This window comes from Dermacentor andersoni, chromosome 3 (genome assembly GCF_023375885.2).
Source record: "Dermacentor andersoni chromosome 3, qqDerAnde1_hic_scaffold, whole genome shotgun sequence".
In the NCBI taxonomy this organism is placed as follows: domain Eukaryota; kingdom Metazoa; phylum Arthropoda; class Arachnida; order Ixodida; family Ixodidae; genus Dermacentor; species Dermacentor andersoni.
Window position 1 is genome coordinate 127,543,830 of NC_092816.1, and position 16,707 is coordinate 127,560,536.

General features: G+C 45.7%; 1 pseudogene; it reads left to right on the forward strand.

Moving 5' to 3' along the window:
* Positions 1-1,642: 1,642 nt before the first annotated feature.
* LOC140216533 (uncharacterized) overlaps positions 1,643-16,707 on the forward strand; it is a 28,609-nt pseudogene continuing 13,544 nt past the window's right edge.

The window sequence follows — 16,707 nt, forward strand, 5'->3', positions numbered from 1 at the left end:
GATGCTCGATGCCGACACCAGATTTTTTGCGACACGGTGCCCTTAACGCCGCTGCGTTAAAGTTGTGCCAGGGCACTGCGAGCGTACTGGATTGTGGCGCAGACGCGCTCCGTGGGATAGTTAAGGTCTTTCGCAGCGGGCACTGGGACCGATTGCGCATATACGCTCTTAAAATAATACTTTACTTTATATTCAATGAATATTTTCTCCATTTTAAACGCTTATATATATATTTAAGGCATGGATTATGCAACACGACGTTTTAAATTTTGCTGCTATTGGTAAGTGTGTCATCTACTGGCAGGCGTGCGTTTGTTTTTATAGTAGAAAGTTTGTGGAGTACATTTTTTATGTCTTTCTTTGCTTTGGTGCACCCTCGATTCTTGTCGGCTGTTTCAAATTTTAACTTTAGCACGGCAAACTGCTGTCTTCAACACTGCTTTCTACAAGGTGCGCATAATTTGTCGCAGCAGCCACCGATCTGCAACATGAAGCTGCTCAAGAAATTTTTATCGTGTTGTTTCACGCCCACTTCTTGTTGGTGGAATATTCAAGATGAAGTAGTACAATCGAAAAGAACAATTTAGTACTGAAATTGACGATAACCAAGCTTGTTAGCTGTGTGGCGCAAAGAGCAGAGACGGATGGCTAACTTTGTCGGGAAATCAAAGGGTACATATACGTATTCATGACATATATAACAGAAATATTGTCAGATGGTTTAAATGCACTAATTGTAAATGCGAAAACTGTCGACCAGAAAAAGCATGCTTGCGGCGTCGGCAAAGCGTGCACGTCTCGCACCCCGGTGGCCCGGGTCCGATTTTGACCGAGTCCTACATTTAACAAATTTCGTTTTAAATAAATCCATTGATTTACTTTATTAGCAGGAACCTCCCCGAGAAATTTCACGTCGATACGATTTTTGACGTGTTCTTACTGTTTGCACAGTCGGACATTCTTGGTATGACTGCTCGGTGGCGAGACAGACGACGCCAGATTTTCGCTCATTGAGGTTCATACCATGCTTTCGCATTAAAAGACACCCAGTTATTATGAAGACATAAATACACGCGATGACCATTTAGTAACACCATTGGGGCGGTGCGATCGCAAACACCAGCGTGCGAAGTGGTATGAACGACCCCGCCGAGCAGTATCACTTGTAGTTTCCAACGGCGCGACCAGGATGCGGCACACTCACCTTCGACCCTAGCGCCAACACAGTATTTTTCGTCATCGGCCACCTCACTGAAAAGAAAGCAGTGCCCTGGCCGCTCGTCCCACTTAACCTTGACGTACTGTGCGCTGTACGCAGCACCACGGCCGTGGCAGCGCGGATCGCCTCGCGCAAACTTCAGAAAGCATGCGCAGTTTCGTACTCATAATTATTCGTGAATGGAAGCAAGCAGTCTGTGACTTCGCATTTTCTTTTTAATGACATTGTCTGTACTTTTCCTTATGTTTTAATTGGTGACGTATTGGGTGCATACTATTCATCAAGTGGCATTTTTCCCCGCGAGATGTAGTCGCGCTTCAATCGTACTACTGTAACAGATGTCGCTGCCTCACTGGATTGGAACTGCATTTCAGCCTCGCTTTTGCAACCGTATGAATTTACCTTGCGCGGCACTCATACCCCATGGCGGCCGACGCATTTTGCATCGCCGGTGAGCGCTGGATGATCGCTGAGTGGCTGAATACATAGCAGAATTAATCACAAACGCTCTCGCTTTCAAGGGGCGCCAAAATGCCTCGGCTCGGGGTCGCCGACGCGCACCGGTGGCACAAAAAGTGCCCGGCAGCCACGCGCTCCGAGTATGCGTGAGCTACCTTTCTTGTTAAAGTACGTAAGCTTGATTGTTATGATAATATTTTCACGATGTCGCTTGCCTTTTGCAGTGCATAAGCGAGGAAGCTGAAGAAGCATGCCCAGGGCAATGCGCCTGCTGGCAAATAGGGGATATGCCTGGTGGCCCTAGGTGTGTTAATAGGCCTTCGAGGAGAACCTAAGGAGGCCAGCACATTGCGATGGACTTCCTTCGTAAGCGTGGCAAGGACTGTCGAAAAATAAAGAATTTTTCGATGCGATGCCTCTAAAACAATTATTTTCTACATTAAGCGTTAAGAGGAAGCTTTAGCGCAGGTGCTCCTGTCTAAATACATGTGAAAGGGGAATTCGTTTTCCTTGGCAACCACTGCACCCAATTTGACGAGGTTTGTTGCATTTAAACGAAAAGCTTAAAATCTAGTGACTGTTGGTTTGGAATTTCTGATTTAGGTCGTCAACCTTTTATTAAAAACTTGCAAAAATAAGAAAATTTCAGAAAACAAAACTATCAAATTTACAACTCTGTCACTCAGCAAGGAAAAATGATATCACAATTCTGTGAGCTGCATATGATAGTACATCTAAAGCGGGCAAGAGCGATATGTTACACATGAATCTCAAAAAAATTAGTAATTTGGAAATAGAGGTGTTCCAGAACCCTTGTACACAACGTAACACTTTCACGTAAGATATAAATTGACGTATCGAATTTGTCCGCTTAGAATGATCTAATGGATGCCGTTTACAGAACCACGATATCTGTTCTTGATGGAGAGCTATTAATTTATAAAGTTCGTGCGTCTATATTTCTAGAACTTGCGAATTCTTTAAAATTCTCTTAAAATTGAGGCCCTAAGTCAAAATTCAGCTGCCAGCAGTCACTAGAATTTATTTTCTCTCGAATGCAACAAATTTTATTAATATCGGTCTAGAAAAGCGTTTTCGCGTTTTAGATGTACTTTAATAGGCCGCATCGGAGTTGGGCCTGAGCTAAAGCTTCCTCCTAACATCCTTTAGGTTGAACAAAGTGATAATGCAAGCTAGTTACAACCCCACAAGAGCGGTTTGAGTAACTTTTTTTCTAAGCATTGGTTACAACAGGAGCAGGCAACCCGCTGTTATGTCTGTTTCGCTTGGGATTGGAACAATACAGATTAGAGTGCAAGTCTGTGTGTCAGCCAAAGTGTGCCAACTGTGGCGGAAACCATACAGCTTCCTTCTCCGGGTGCCCTCAGAGCAGAGCTGCCTCAAGGTTGCGCAGACATGAGTTTAAATACGGAAGGCTGCCTCCTCGTAATGCGCCCCCACCCAACCTTGATGCTGTAAGATGCGCGCCCCTAACGGCCAACAAAGAGAAAGAGCAAGTGGTCAATATGAACTATTCTGCAGCTCTAAAGCACTCAGGTCGACAACATTCTGACAGCGAGCGACACGATCCACCTCCAGAGAACACTACTCATCTTGCTCAGGCTTCGAGTGAATTTTGCCGACCTTCTAAACAACGCCCTGTGCCATTGACACAGCAGCCTAACCTAACATCTGAGCGACTACCTCAACATTCGCCTCAACCACATCTGTCATCCCAGCGACCATCTCAGTCAGCTCTTCAGCGACCTGCTTCGAGCACACATGGAGCTTCAGCGTCGTTTGGTGATTATGCGTCTTTACCCGTGGCACAGATGATCCTGCCCGTGCTATTCACAGCTCTGCGTGCTATTCTCAGTGCCATTCCACACGCAAACAACCTTCCAGAGGTAAAAGAACTGCTTTCTATGGAATCGTTGGTGCTTCCACAACCACCAACAGCTCCACTGCAGGCTTACAATGAATAATCGTTATAACAATGTTTTCATATTTCAGTGGCATGCTAATAGCCTTCGAAATAAGTCAGCTGATTTTCGCAAACTACTAGCTCAACATAACTTTCCTGTTTTATGCATACAGGAAGCAGGCGTACGAGATGACTTTCGTCTTTCGAACTATGTTATATATAAATCATCGCGCATTGCTGGAAGTAGTAGAGCGATGTTATGCGTGAGAAAAGACCTGCCGTCCTATTTAATACAGTCGAGCGATTCAAACATACCGGAGTTCGTAGCATGCAAGATATCTTTTAGAAATACAAGCGTCACAGTGATCAGTTTTTATCTACAATGTTCTAGCAAAATATCAGTAGACAGCTTGGTGAATGTGTTTGGTATCGCGAACTCACATGTGCTGGTTTGTGGGGACTTCAACGCACATAACGTCATCTGGGGCAGTGAATATAATGATTCCAGTGGAAGCATTATAGAGTCTGCCGCAGAAAAAAGTAATCTGATTGCGTTAAATGACAGCTCTCCAACGTCCTTGCGGGGGTTTCGGTACTCAAGCTGTATAGATGTTACGCTCTGCTCCCAAGACCTTCTTGATGGTGTTGAATGGTCAACGGACATAGAAACGCACGGTAGTGATCATTTTCCGATCCTGGTCAAACATCGCCTCATACGGAATGAAGGGACCCGCCGCTACTCAAAGTATACTAATTGGCAAAGTTTTCGGCACCATTTAAGTAATTCATTGGGTGAAAATCCGAACTTTCAAAGTTTTGCAAATACATTGTGTGAGTCCTACAAGAACTGCACAAAGCAAGTCATTGTTCCAAATGAATACGCTGCAGTCGACGGTGAATATGAATGCCTAAGAGCAATTAGAAGGCGCGCAGAACGGGCTTACCGCCGCAGTGGAAAGCTGGACGACTACAAAATGGCACAGAAAGTTCAGTCAACTTCGCGCAGGCGCTTACAAAAATTAGGTACAAGAAAATGGCGAGAATACTGCGCGTCGTTGTCTCCGTTTACTCCAGTTCCCAGAATATGGTCCGTTGTCCGATCTTTTAGTGGTCCAGTTACCCAGAGCCATCCATTTCGATCCCTTGCCGTAGCTCGAAGCACTCCGGAAACATCTGTTGCTGACGAATTTTGTCAACTTATATCCAGACCAGGAATTCCGTTTACTTGCTTACAATTTGCAAGTTCGACAACACTAGCAGAACAGAAGCTTCGTGCGTGCTTTATGTCACAACATCCACAACTTGATTGTGAGTTTAGATTAAATGATTTGAAAAGTGCTCTTTCGTCATGCCGTACAAAGACAACCGCAGGCCCAGATGGTGTTACGTATGTGATGTTAAAGAACCTAGGTCCAGTAGGAAGAATGACTCTTTTGGAGATATTTAATGATAACTGGATAAGAGAGACTCTACCGGATTCATGAGGAAGAAGACGAAGTGCCTTTCAGGCAGAACACCGAGTCTTCCAGCTCTACTTATTTTGTGGATTTTTTTAGACTTTGCCAGTGAACTGCTATTTCCTCCTTAACTGCGATGGAGATGGGGTCTCACGCGCGTCCGCCGGAGTCGGCAGTGCCCGCGGCGGCTGCCTCCAGGAAGCTCAACGGCACCGAGAGCGACACTGACAGCGACGACACCATGCAGTACTATGTCAGCGGTGAAGATTCTTGTGACGACGCCTTCGAGCTGGTGCGGAGTCGTAAAGTAAAACGAAGGTTTCTCAGCGCATCCTCGAATTCGAGTGAGTCCACCGTGAGATCTTCGCGGAACACCGAGGAGCTCACCATCCTGTTCACGCCAGTTCTCGCTACTGACAACCTGAGACGCCTCAACAGGCAAGCCGTGTCTTCACATCTAGAGGCACTGGTTCCGAATGAAATCAAAGACATCAGAGTGAACACCCGTAAGAACGTCCTAGCGATTGACGTAGAACACGCGGCTGCGTTGGATTCTTTGCGCAATGTCACGGAACTTGACGGGATGAAAGTCCGCCCTCATATTCCGCTGTGCAAACAAATCAGTAGTGGCGTAATTTACGATGTTGATGAGACCATTGTCGACTCCGATCTGTCGACCTTAATCAAGCCAGCTACAGAAAACACCATCATCACAAACGCGTTTCGTCTCGGCACGTCACGGTGTGTCAAAATCATATTTAAAGGCGAATCCCTACCATCGCATGTAAAAGTGGGCCACTTCCGACACGCAGTTCGCCCCTTCATACCAAAACCGCTGCAGTGCTGGAAGTGCATGAAGTTTGGGCATGTGAGTAGTGTGTGCAAGAACACTACCATCTGTTCTCGCTGCACTGGGCCCCACACCACTAACACGTGCGAAGCCAGTGTGCTGAAGTGCACAAACTGCAGCGGCCCTCACGGTGCCTCCTCGAAGGAATGCCCGTTAGTTCGCAAGGAAATGGCAATATTGAGGAAAATGGTTAGAGACCACTCGTCTCACCGAGAGGCAGCAATATCTATTAGGCGGTGACGATCGCGTCGCCGACGTCGATCACGAACCTCCAAAGCTTCTGCAGAGCGTCCACCACGTACACTGCCACCCACTCTTCCGCCCAGGCCAAACGCAGTCAGCTCAAAGGACAAAGATGCAACGAACAGCCCTGCTGCTGACGCGTGGCCTGCACTCCCGAGGCTACATGCTCCTACTGAGCGAAATCAGACTTCTACAGCAAGGGACACTTCGACTGTTCCTGATAAACTGACATACCAAGATCAACAAATTGTTGTCATGATTAGCTCTCTGGTGAGCGCTATTCGTGTTCTTCTGGACAAGATACAGACACCAACAGCTCGTAGTGCGTTGCAAGTGCTGGATGCCATCAATCCGATTCTAGCGAGCCTTCAGAAGTCCAGTGCTTGAGAACTTCTACAGCAGAACCATGGCTCATCGACAGCAACAGCGATCGTTCCGGGATGATGTCATAAGTGCCTCCATATTCCAATGGAATGCGAGAGGCCTAAGGTCACGTATTTCGGATTTTCGACAGTTCGTGTTTGACTACTACTTTCCTGTACTGGTGATCTGTGAACCGAACTTATCAGCCTCCATAAGACTATCAGGATATGAACCTTTTGTTTCAACAACGTGTGCCAGTAGTCGTAAGGTTCTGGTTTATATTCGCAAGGACCTAACGTATTTTTCACAACCCGTAGCGCCACACGACGCTAACCAATACGTCTGTGTCATTGTGAAAAAGAAGAGGCTGTCTTTTACTATTATTGGCGTCTACCTATCCCTAACAAGTCAGTTTGACAGCAAAAGACTAGAAGATATTATGGCTACTACTCCCGGTCCTTGGATAATAACAGGGGACTTCAACGCTCACCACCATATATGGGGAAGCTCCAGGATAAATTCGAGGGGCAGGTCACTAATATCCTTTGCATCAGGCCACAACCTTTGTCTTCTAAATGATGGAAGTCCGACATTTCTGCGAGGAACAACGTACAGTAGCTGCCTTGACTTGACTTTGGTGTCACGTTGCCTGACTTCGAGCGTGCAGTGGTTCACTGATATTGAAACCCATGGAAGTGATCATATTCCGACCTATGTGAGAATCAATGGTCTAGACGCCGCATTACCGGATGTATCTCGTCAAATCGATTGGTCAGTCTTTCAAGATCGAGTAGAAGACACCTGCAAGAAACATATCGCACGCAGATTACAAGACATAATTGCAGACGCAATGCAAGAATGCACGCGTTGCTTCACAGATTCGAAAACGCGTACAGAGAGTGACATTGAATTGGAAAGGCTTCGTACAATACGTCGCCGTGCTGAAAGGAGGTACAGGCGCACAAAGTCAATTCTTGACCTCAGAGAAGCTCGGCGCATGCAAAAGAAGATAAGACGCCGAATGGATAAGCTAGCGGGTGAAAGATGGAAATGCTTTTGCGAGTCATTAGACCCCCGCAAGCCATTGTCCCGTGTGTGGCGTACCCTACAGGGTCTTTGCTCAAGACCCCAGCAACGACACCCTTTTAACGCCCTCGCTCTCTATCAAAACCGCCGCGAGATAGACGTTGCAGAGGAATTTTGCGCGAAAATCGCCGGCGGCACAGTTTTAGTCCCTGACATGGCTTTAAGCGACATCCCCGGTCCACGAGATACCAGCATGGAGGCTCCATTCTCTATGGAAGAATTAGAAGCTGCTATGGCGCTCTGTAGGTGTTCGTCTTCACCAGGGCCCGATGGCATAACATATACTGCTTTGTGCCACCTAGGCCGAGAAGCACGAAGAGAACTCCTCAGCCTTTTTGATAGTTCATGGGAAGATGGTGTCTTCCCACAGGAGTGGAAACGCAGCCGCCTGGTACCTCTACTAAAAGCAGGAAAGTCGCCGCTCGAACTGGCATCGTATCGGCCTATAGCACATGCAAGCTGCGTCGGGAAACTCATGGAACGCATGATCCTCATGCGTCTCGAATGGTACCTAGAACACCACAAGATTTACCCTGATTCTATGGCGGGATTTCGACGAGGCCGTTCATCGATTGACAGTGTCATCGATTTAGTGTCATCTGTAGAACAGCGAAAATCTTGGAAACGATTATCAGTAGCGCTCTTTCTGGACTTGAAAGGCGCTTACGACAACGTTTCCCATCAACCCATTCTAGACGCACGTTTGACAATTGAACTAGGAGGGCGAGTACATCGATGGATCAGAAACTACTTGACACAAAGGTCCATGTTCGTACGTACGGAAGATGGTCCGACTACCGACCACTACACATGCCGAGGAGTTCACCAAGGTGGGGTTCTAAGCCCTATTCTTTTCAACCTCGCACTTCTTGGGCTGGCCGAATCCCTACCGGAAACAGTGAGTGTCTCAATCTACGCCGACGACATCTGCATCTGGTCATCAGCGGTCACTCGTCTGCAGGTTTGCGCAAGGCTGCAGAAAGCAGCAACACAGGCATCTCACTATCTTCACACACAGGGCCTTACCATCTCAACAGAAAAATGTGCGTTAGTCGCTTTCACACGAAAACCAATGTCTCATTATCCAGTGTGCATTAATGGCCAGCCTATCTTCTACAAGAGAAATCATCGGTTTTTGGGTGTCATTGTGGACCGGGACCTCTCTTGGAGCCCCCATGTTGCCCACTTGAAGAAGAAGCTCACATCTATTGTTCATGTCTTCAAGTTTATCGCCGGGAAAACATGGGGAGCCTCAGTGGGCTCCATGCTACAGTTATATCGAGCACTTTTCGTCGGATTGCTACGTTACACCTCTCCCGTGCTTGCTAAAACATGCAAGTCAAATCTTCGAGAACTACAGAGCGTGCAAGCACAGGCACTACGTGTTTGCCTAGGACTTCCGCGGAGCGCCTCAACAGCAGGAACCATCATAATGGCTCGAGACCATCCGATCGCGACTTACATCAGCATCGATACGCTTAGGGCCCATGTTCGTCATGTTTCACGCATGCAATCAAGCTCTCTTGCCTGCCTGCCAGAACGACGACCACAGGCGTCCTTCTCCAACGAGGTCAGCATCCATCGTGCCTGTCTACCATCGGGCTTCACACCCTCAGCACGTTCAACCTCAGCTTTGTGATGTTTAGAACAACCTCAAGTGCGTCTCACGGTTCCAGGGATAAGGAAGAAGACCGACCTGCCTACCTTGGCCCTGAAGCAAGCAGCTCTGGATTGTTTGAACACTTTCTACTTTGACCGAGTCCACATATATACGGATGGCTCTTCCACTCAGACCAGCTCCACCGGCGCAGTGGTTATACCATCACGATCAATTAGCGTCCGATACAAGATTTCTCATATGACAACGTCGACCGGATCGGAGCTTGTTGCCCTCCGAGGTGCCGTTGATTACATTAACAACCAACCCGCTAATCGGTGGGCAATATTCTGCTATTCGAAGGCGGCCTTACAATGTCTTCTGTCATCTCTCCGTCGCGGGTCGTGTGAACAACTAGTGTCGGAGATACGACAAATGCACCATCGTATGATAGCGAAAGGACACGACGTCGTGTTTCAGTGGCTGCCTGGCCATTGCGGTATCTCCGGCAACGACCTCGCTGATGAAGCTGCTAGGAAAACACACGAAGGAGCAACCCTTGTTTCTGTACCTTTATCGCGGACCGACGCAGCCCAACACCTAAGCAAGGTAGCACACCGCATGACATTAGAGAAGTGGCACACACCTGAATTCACCCAAGAACGATTGCATTCCCTCGACCCCTCTATGCAACTGCGGCTGTTACCAGGACTTCTGCGAAATGAAGAAACAATGCTGTGCCGCTTACGCTTGGGCGTCGCATTCACCAATGCATATACGTTTTTGATTGAAATGACTGATAGCGCCGACTGTAATGCCTGCGGTGCCGAGGAAACTATAGAACATCTACTGTGCTACTGCGAATCTTTTCAAAACGAAAGACATGACCTCTGCACAGCTTTCAATCAGGTAGATAGAACACCGTTCACCTTGAAGAAGATCTTGGGACGATGGCCTCGCATATCGCAGCTACAAAAGGCCACAAAAGCTCTGCTGCGATATTTGAAGGCAACTGGATTGAGTCAGCGTCTGTGATCCGAACTGAGTGACCGAACGATATACCCAGTAGACTTTCTCTTCTTCTTTTAATATTTCCGTCCCCTTTTCCCTTTCCCCAGTGTAGGGTAGCCAACCGGGCTCAGTCCTGGTTAACCTCCCTACCTTTCCTTTATCATTTGCTCTCTCTCTCTCTACCGGATTCATGGAAATTAGCTCGGGTAATTCCAGTGCTAAAACCAGGAAAGACTCCACTTTGTCTTGACTCCTACCGACCCGTCAGTCTCACAAGCTGTTTTTCCAAACTAATGGAGAAGATGATACACAGTCGACTGCAATGGTGGTGTGAACACACACATGTGTTTTCCGACCGCATGACCGGTTTTCGACAAAATCGTTGTACAATGGATGCAGTATTAGATATTGCCACATACGTCGAACATGAACGAAGCTGCGGAAATGTGACAGTAGCAGTATTCTTAGACGTTCAAAGAGCATTCGACACTGTAAGTCACATACACGTCCTTGCTGGTATGTTAGAGCTTGGCCTACACGGTCGAACGCTGCGATGGGTGTCAAACTTCTTGAAAGATAGAAAAATATTTATGGAAACAATAGAAGGAGAGAGTAATTATCACAGCATCACGCAGGGCGTTCCGCAGGGCAGTGTTCTCAGTCCGTTTTTATTCAATTGTGTCATGGCAGCCTTGCCACAAAAGCTCCCGTCTGGTCTACGGTATTCTCTGTACGCAGATGACATCTGCATATCGGCCTCTGGTTCTAATATACAAGACATTCAAACAACGCTGAAAGAGGGCCTTGATAGTATCGACACCTTTTTAAAAGAAAGAGGCATGAGTCTTTCATACGCAAAGACAGCCGTACTTCCTTTCACTAGACGACAGTTGATTAATTTCCAACTTAGGCTTAACGGGTAAGCTTTGATGTTTGTGAAAGAGCATAAATTTCTTGGAGTTATTCTTGACTGCCAACTTACATGGGCTTCACACATCCGCGCAATTGAAAAACAGACCAATGCAGTAATAAACGTACTTCGGCGACTCGCAGGCACAACGTGGGGGGGATCAGTCTCTTCGCTACTACAAGTTCATAACGCACTCATAAAACAAAAAATTGCTTACTCGGCACCTATTCTCCATGGTTTATCGCAAACTTCTGAGGAACGTCTTCAACGTTTACTAGCAAGGGGGCTGCGAGTGTGTCTTGGGGTTCCGCAGGCTACCTCGATTTCTTTAGTAATTGCTGAAGCTCGTCACCCCCCATTTCCAGTCATACGAACGGTTGAAACATGCCGACATATTTATCGCATCTTAACCCAACACGAGAAGCATCCATTAAACCTTGCGCTCACCGAAAGAAACAAAAGCAAAATTCACGATGTTGTTCGAGAACATAAAGCATTATTACCAAGATTTGAATTATGCAAAGTGGATGTTACTTACCCTCCCTGGATGCTAACGTACCCTAAAATAGAGTTATCGGTTGACGGGATTATATCTAAGAGAGACATGTTCATAGTAGCCGCACAGCAACTGGCACTCTACCAAATTTACTCATTATATCCCCAGTACATCCCCGTTTATACAGATGGTTCGTGTCATAAAAATTCCTCGGCTTCAGCATTCGTCATTCCACATTTAGCGCTAGAGCAAACATTTAAATTATCCCGGGAGACATCTTCCACCATGGCAGAACTATTTGCAATCCTGTGTGCTTTGCGTTTCATAACTTCAGAAAAACATTCGCAAAAATGGGTTATCTTTAGCGATTCGCAAGCCGCTCTCACATTACTACAGAGCAATAAGAAAAATTCCTTGAACACTTCGATATTGTATGAGACGCTCAAAGAACTTACAAAAGCAAGCGCAATGAACCACGTAATTGCATTTCAGTGGATTCCTGGGCACTGCAATATTCCTGGTAATACTGCAGCGGACGCAGCTGCGAATCCAGCGCACAATAACGCAGAGACAACCAATCTTCCCCTATTGCGTAGTGAAGTCCGTCTGATCCTGAGACAGATTTCTTGTCGTCTCAGCAAAACTACCTGGTTTGACCAGCAAACTAAAAACTCGGAGTTATACTCAATAGGCCCATGTATAAACTTATCAATGCCGGAAACTCTAAGAGACAACAGAAAATTTGAAACTTTGGTAAACCGACTGCGTCTTGGTACTGCGTTTACGAGACACTTCTTGTACAGAATAAAACGTGTCTCTAGTCCGCAGTGTTCTTGTGGCCATCCAGACGAAGATGTGCATCATCTTCTTCTCGAGTGCTCGAAATACGATACACAAAGAACGGTACTGCAGGCTAATTTGTTTATATTAGACAGAAGACCATTCACTCTAAAGAAAGATATTTGGCCCATGGCCAACTGCGGGCCTTCAAAAAAGAGCGCTTCTTACTCTGAAAACGTTTTTAGAGGAGACCAACATTTTGGGAAAATATTAAGTATTGGATGATCCGAATACGCTAAATGAGTTACATAAACGTTGTTCGTGGTGCATAGTTGGTTTATGTGGTGATCGCAGCTTTTACGCAATACGTATAATTCTGTCCTGTACTTGGAGTGTATCACAAGTGTTGTTGTGTGTTTTGGCTGTTCAAAACATCGGACTTCATATATGCGTACGTGGACTGAACTCATGCACAGAACTTTGCGACTCATGTACTGTTGGACTGTATATTTTTTATTGATCCGGTGTTCTACTGAGTGTTATATTTAGTGTCGCTATTCTCCCTTTTTGCGCAAATTTGTTTCGTCAGCCAAGTGACAAGGGGTAGCCGGTGCCACCACATAAAGGCGCCAACCTCTCCTAACATTCACTTCAAAAAAAAAAAAAAAAAGCGGCGGTGCTTTGGTATAAAAGGTGCAATACCTGTTGTGACGTAAAGAATAGCTTTCTCAATGCAACCAAGGAATATTCATACTTATAAAAGTTTACACACATTAGAAGCTGAAAAAATACACCGCGACAGTTACGGCACAAGACGCTTTGAGAAAGTCCTGAATATACCGAAAATGCACTAAGACAAAAGGCTATAAAGCAACCGAAAATGCACTAAGCGAATGCGCTATAAAGCATTGGCGGGGAGTTTCCATTACCCCAGGAGGAAAGGAGAGTGAGGGAAGGCTGAGACCCGACGAGCTTTTTCAAACCACTTCTTTCATTTCTCCCCTCCTGCTTTACTTTTGTGTCTCGGCCTCTCTCATTCTATATATATTTATTTATTAAGTGGCGTCCCAATAATCACGTTTTTGTGCATACTTCATTTATACTTAACACTCCTGGAAATCAATCCATGAATATGTACATTTGTGTTGTGAGCCTCTCATTGCATAATCTAATGCAATTTTATTGGTCGGTTCTGTCAATTTCTATTCATAACATATAAAATCGGGAAAACTACATCTTGAGATACGTCATTGTCTGAAATTGGCTGTGGAATGATGTGCCGGCCGCGGAACACGTGACGTTTACAAAGCCACTAGCCTATTCCTTTACACTGCCTGAACGAATCTGCAGTAGCGTTTAACGGTGATTGAGACTGTCAAAAAATGCACTCATAATAGATGCTAAATAGAGTACCAATCCAATACGTAGCATATTTTCAGGGTGCATTTATCGAAAGGGGTTCAAGGCACGAGACTGCGAACGGATGGGTATGACTGGCGTAATAGGTAGCTTGAATTTCCCATTACATGTTTCAAAATTTTTGTTGCAAGGTTAAAGAGTAAACTTTGGTTAATTGGAGGCTGGATTAGAAGAGTTACTCATGCATGTAATGTCCACCGCAGCACCTTAAAACAATCCGCATAACTCACATAGACCTCTGTGCGTAAGTGGCCATGTTTTAATTACAGATAAATGTAACCAATTAAACAGTTGCTCTGTGAGCCGTTAGCCCTGCTTACTTGGAGAAGAAATAATGTCTAAACGCGTATAATTCCTGCCTATTTCGCGTGTCAATTAAGACGACTTCACCGTAGGAATCACTGAAGTCTTCAGGTTAATTTTCTCACAAGCAATAAAAGACCGAATACTTGTACCACCTTGCATAATCACAGTCCAATTGCCAAAGAAGCTATCTTTAAACCAATATTTTTATTTTATATACTCGTTTCAAATGCTCATGACGTGGCGCCATCGCCTCCCCATTGACTGCGCTGTCACGTGCTCAGTGACGCACTCAGTAGGGCACATCTTTAGTCAGCCACAACCATGGTGACGCCGTGATCACAATACCTTTTTAGGCTTGTAGCCAAGCTGGTAATAAAAATAAAAGAGGCCGTGGCATCGGGGAAGCATGCTCGTTTCGCATCCACCAGGCCTGGGGTGCTATGCTGGATGCGCCGAGTTTGGCGAAACTCGGGATCTTCACGAGCTCTGGCGACACCCCAAGATGAAAGCACAAATGGTACCGAGACACAGTTTATCTTTCGAGAAGCCTCCAGTTTCATTGGTTTATCTAGATTCACTCTGGGTGGCTATCATTCCTTGGGCGTTGCCTTCTGGGCGGTCGACAAACTGGGGCTCACGTCGGTGCATGGTCGCGCCTTCTTTCACTTGTTTGTCGTTCCACCAAGTGCATTACACGCACAAGTGAGTTATAAAACAAATGCATTTAATACAATATTATTAGTTAGTTTAACGTGGTTTAAAAGCATTTTAAAGCTTACAAGATGTACACTGAATGTGTATTCGACTAATTTGTAATTTAGTACGCTTCACATTATACCACGAGGGAACGCTGTGGTGGCGTCATCACATACATTCATCGGGCGAGCATGGCGGCTAAACATCGAAGAGGCCCAGTGTAAACAAACTCGTACAACGAGCTTGCAGTGCGCGACGTAGTGATCAGGCTCGACGATGACCACTATTTCTTGGATAGTTCTGTTCCTCCGTGAGCAATCTTTCCGTGCACCCCGAAAGACTGCGAATAGCTTAGGCGATTTTACAGATCGCAACGCGTACTTACTGTTCACGGCACAATCCTGAACAAACAACTTATCCGGTGCTGCTTCTGTGAGTGCGCTGAGTTCCTCCACTCTGCGTGACGGCGAGTGTCACGAATATTGCATAGTGTGTGCAAAACGAAGACAGCCGATACAGCTACGATGCGACAAGGAGGTGGTGCCGACGATGGATCTCGCAACCAACACAGTGACGGAGGCATCGACAAACTGCAGATAAGTATATTTCTACTGTTTCATATTTAGCATAATAATAGTGCACGGATTAAGTCACTTTCGTAGTAACGAACTGAATATCCTCCAGTTTAAAAAAGGCATTGAGAGCCAATGAGTGTTCGTGCTTTTACATGTACGTGGGCCCGCGAAAATATGGAAAAGATAAAGGTAACCTTCACTAACTTAGTGATATAACAGAAGTTCATCAGTGACATTCAGCCCGCAGAATCTATGGAAGAGTATCTTTATCCAGGTGAAATATCAATCGCAGGTACTGATATAAAGCAGGAAACTTATACAAAAATTTCATGGGTTGAACAGCACATGGGAGGCATTACCGAATCGTGATCGCCACGTTACCGATATCCTTGAAAAATGTTTAGAATCGTTGCATTCTACCGGTTATGCAATATGGGACATAAACCTGGAGGTAAACAAGGAAACTTGAGAAGTCGAGGACTGTGCAGAAAGCGAAGTAACAAAAATTGTTGGAGATAGCATTAAGGCAGGAAGACAGTGGCGTAGTAAACCGTAGCAACTGATATGCTAGTTGAGATTAAGAAAAAAAAATGGAATCGGTGGGCAGGCCATGCACATCTTCAATCACTTGTTGCCAATTTATAACAGGTGATTACATAAGCGTGACAGAATGGATGTCAAGGAGAGACAACTGCAGCCGAGGATGGTAGAAAATTGCGTAATGGGACAAAAATATGATGTTTGTAGGCATAGGATGCAATCAGCTCGCATAAGACGGGATCGTGGGGAGCGCCATTGATTTTGAAGTGAACAAAAATAGGTTTGTGGTGCTGACAGTAGAGACTCGTGAAGGTTCGAGGACACGTCAGCTGTTGGCACACTAATAAACATTACAATTGGCTCTGAAAAATACAACCCGTTATGAAAAATAAAGCAATGTTGTCCCAACAAATTGTTTTATTATGCATACACTAAAGGCTTCCACAGTCAAGGGCAGTTAGTACCAATAGTGCAATGAGCATTTTTATTTGTAAATAATGGTTTATATGCGGTTGATTCATTCCAACAATCCACTTTTTTTGCAGCAAAACATTCTGCTGCTGGAGGCACTCAACCGCCTGGTGGCAGTAGGCGAGCGCCAGGCACATGCTCTTGAGAGTGTGGCTAGGTCCAGAGGGCTGCTCTGCAACAGTAGGATCAGTGCACTCACTGCTTTCCAGTCGAGCCCCCAGAACACACCTTATAAAGGAGCTTTCAGTTTATTATTTTGTTTATTATTCAAGAGCATAAATAAAATTATTGCAGTAAACATTGTG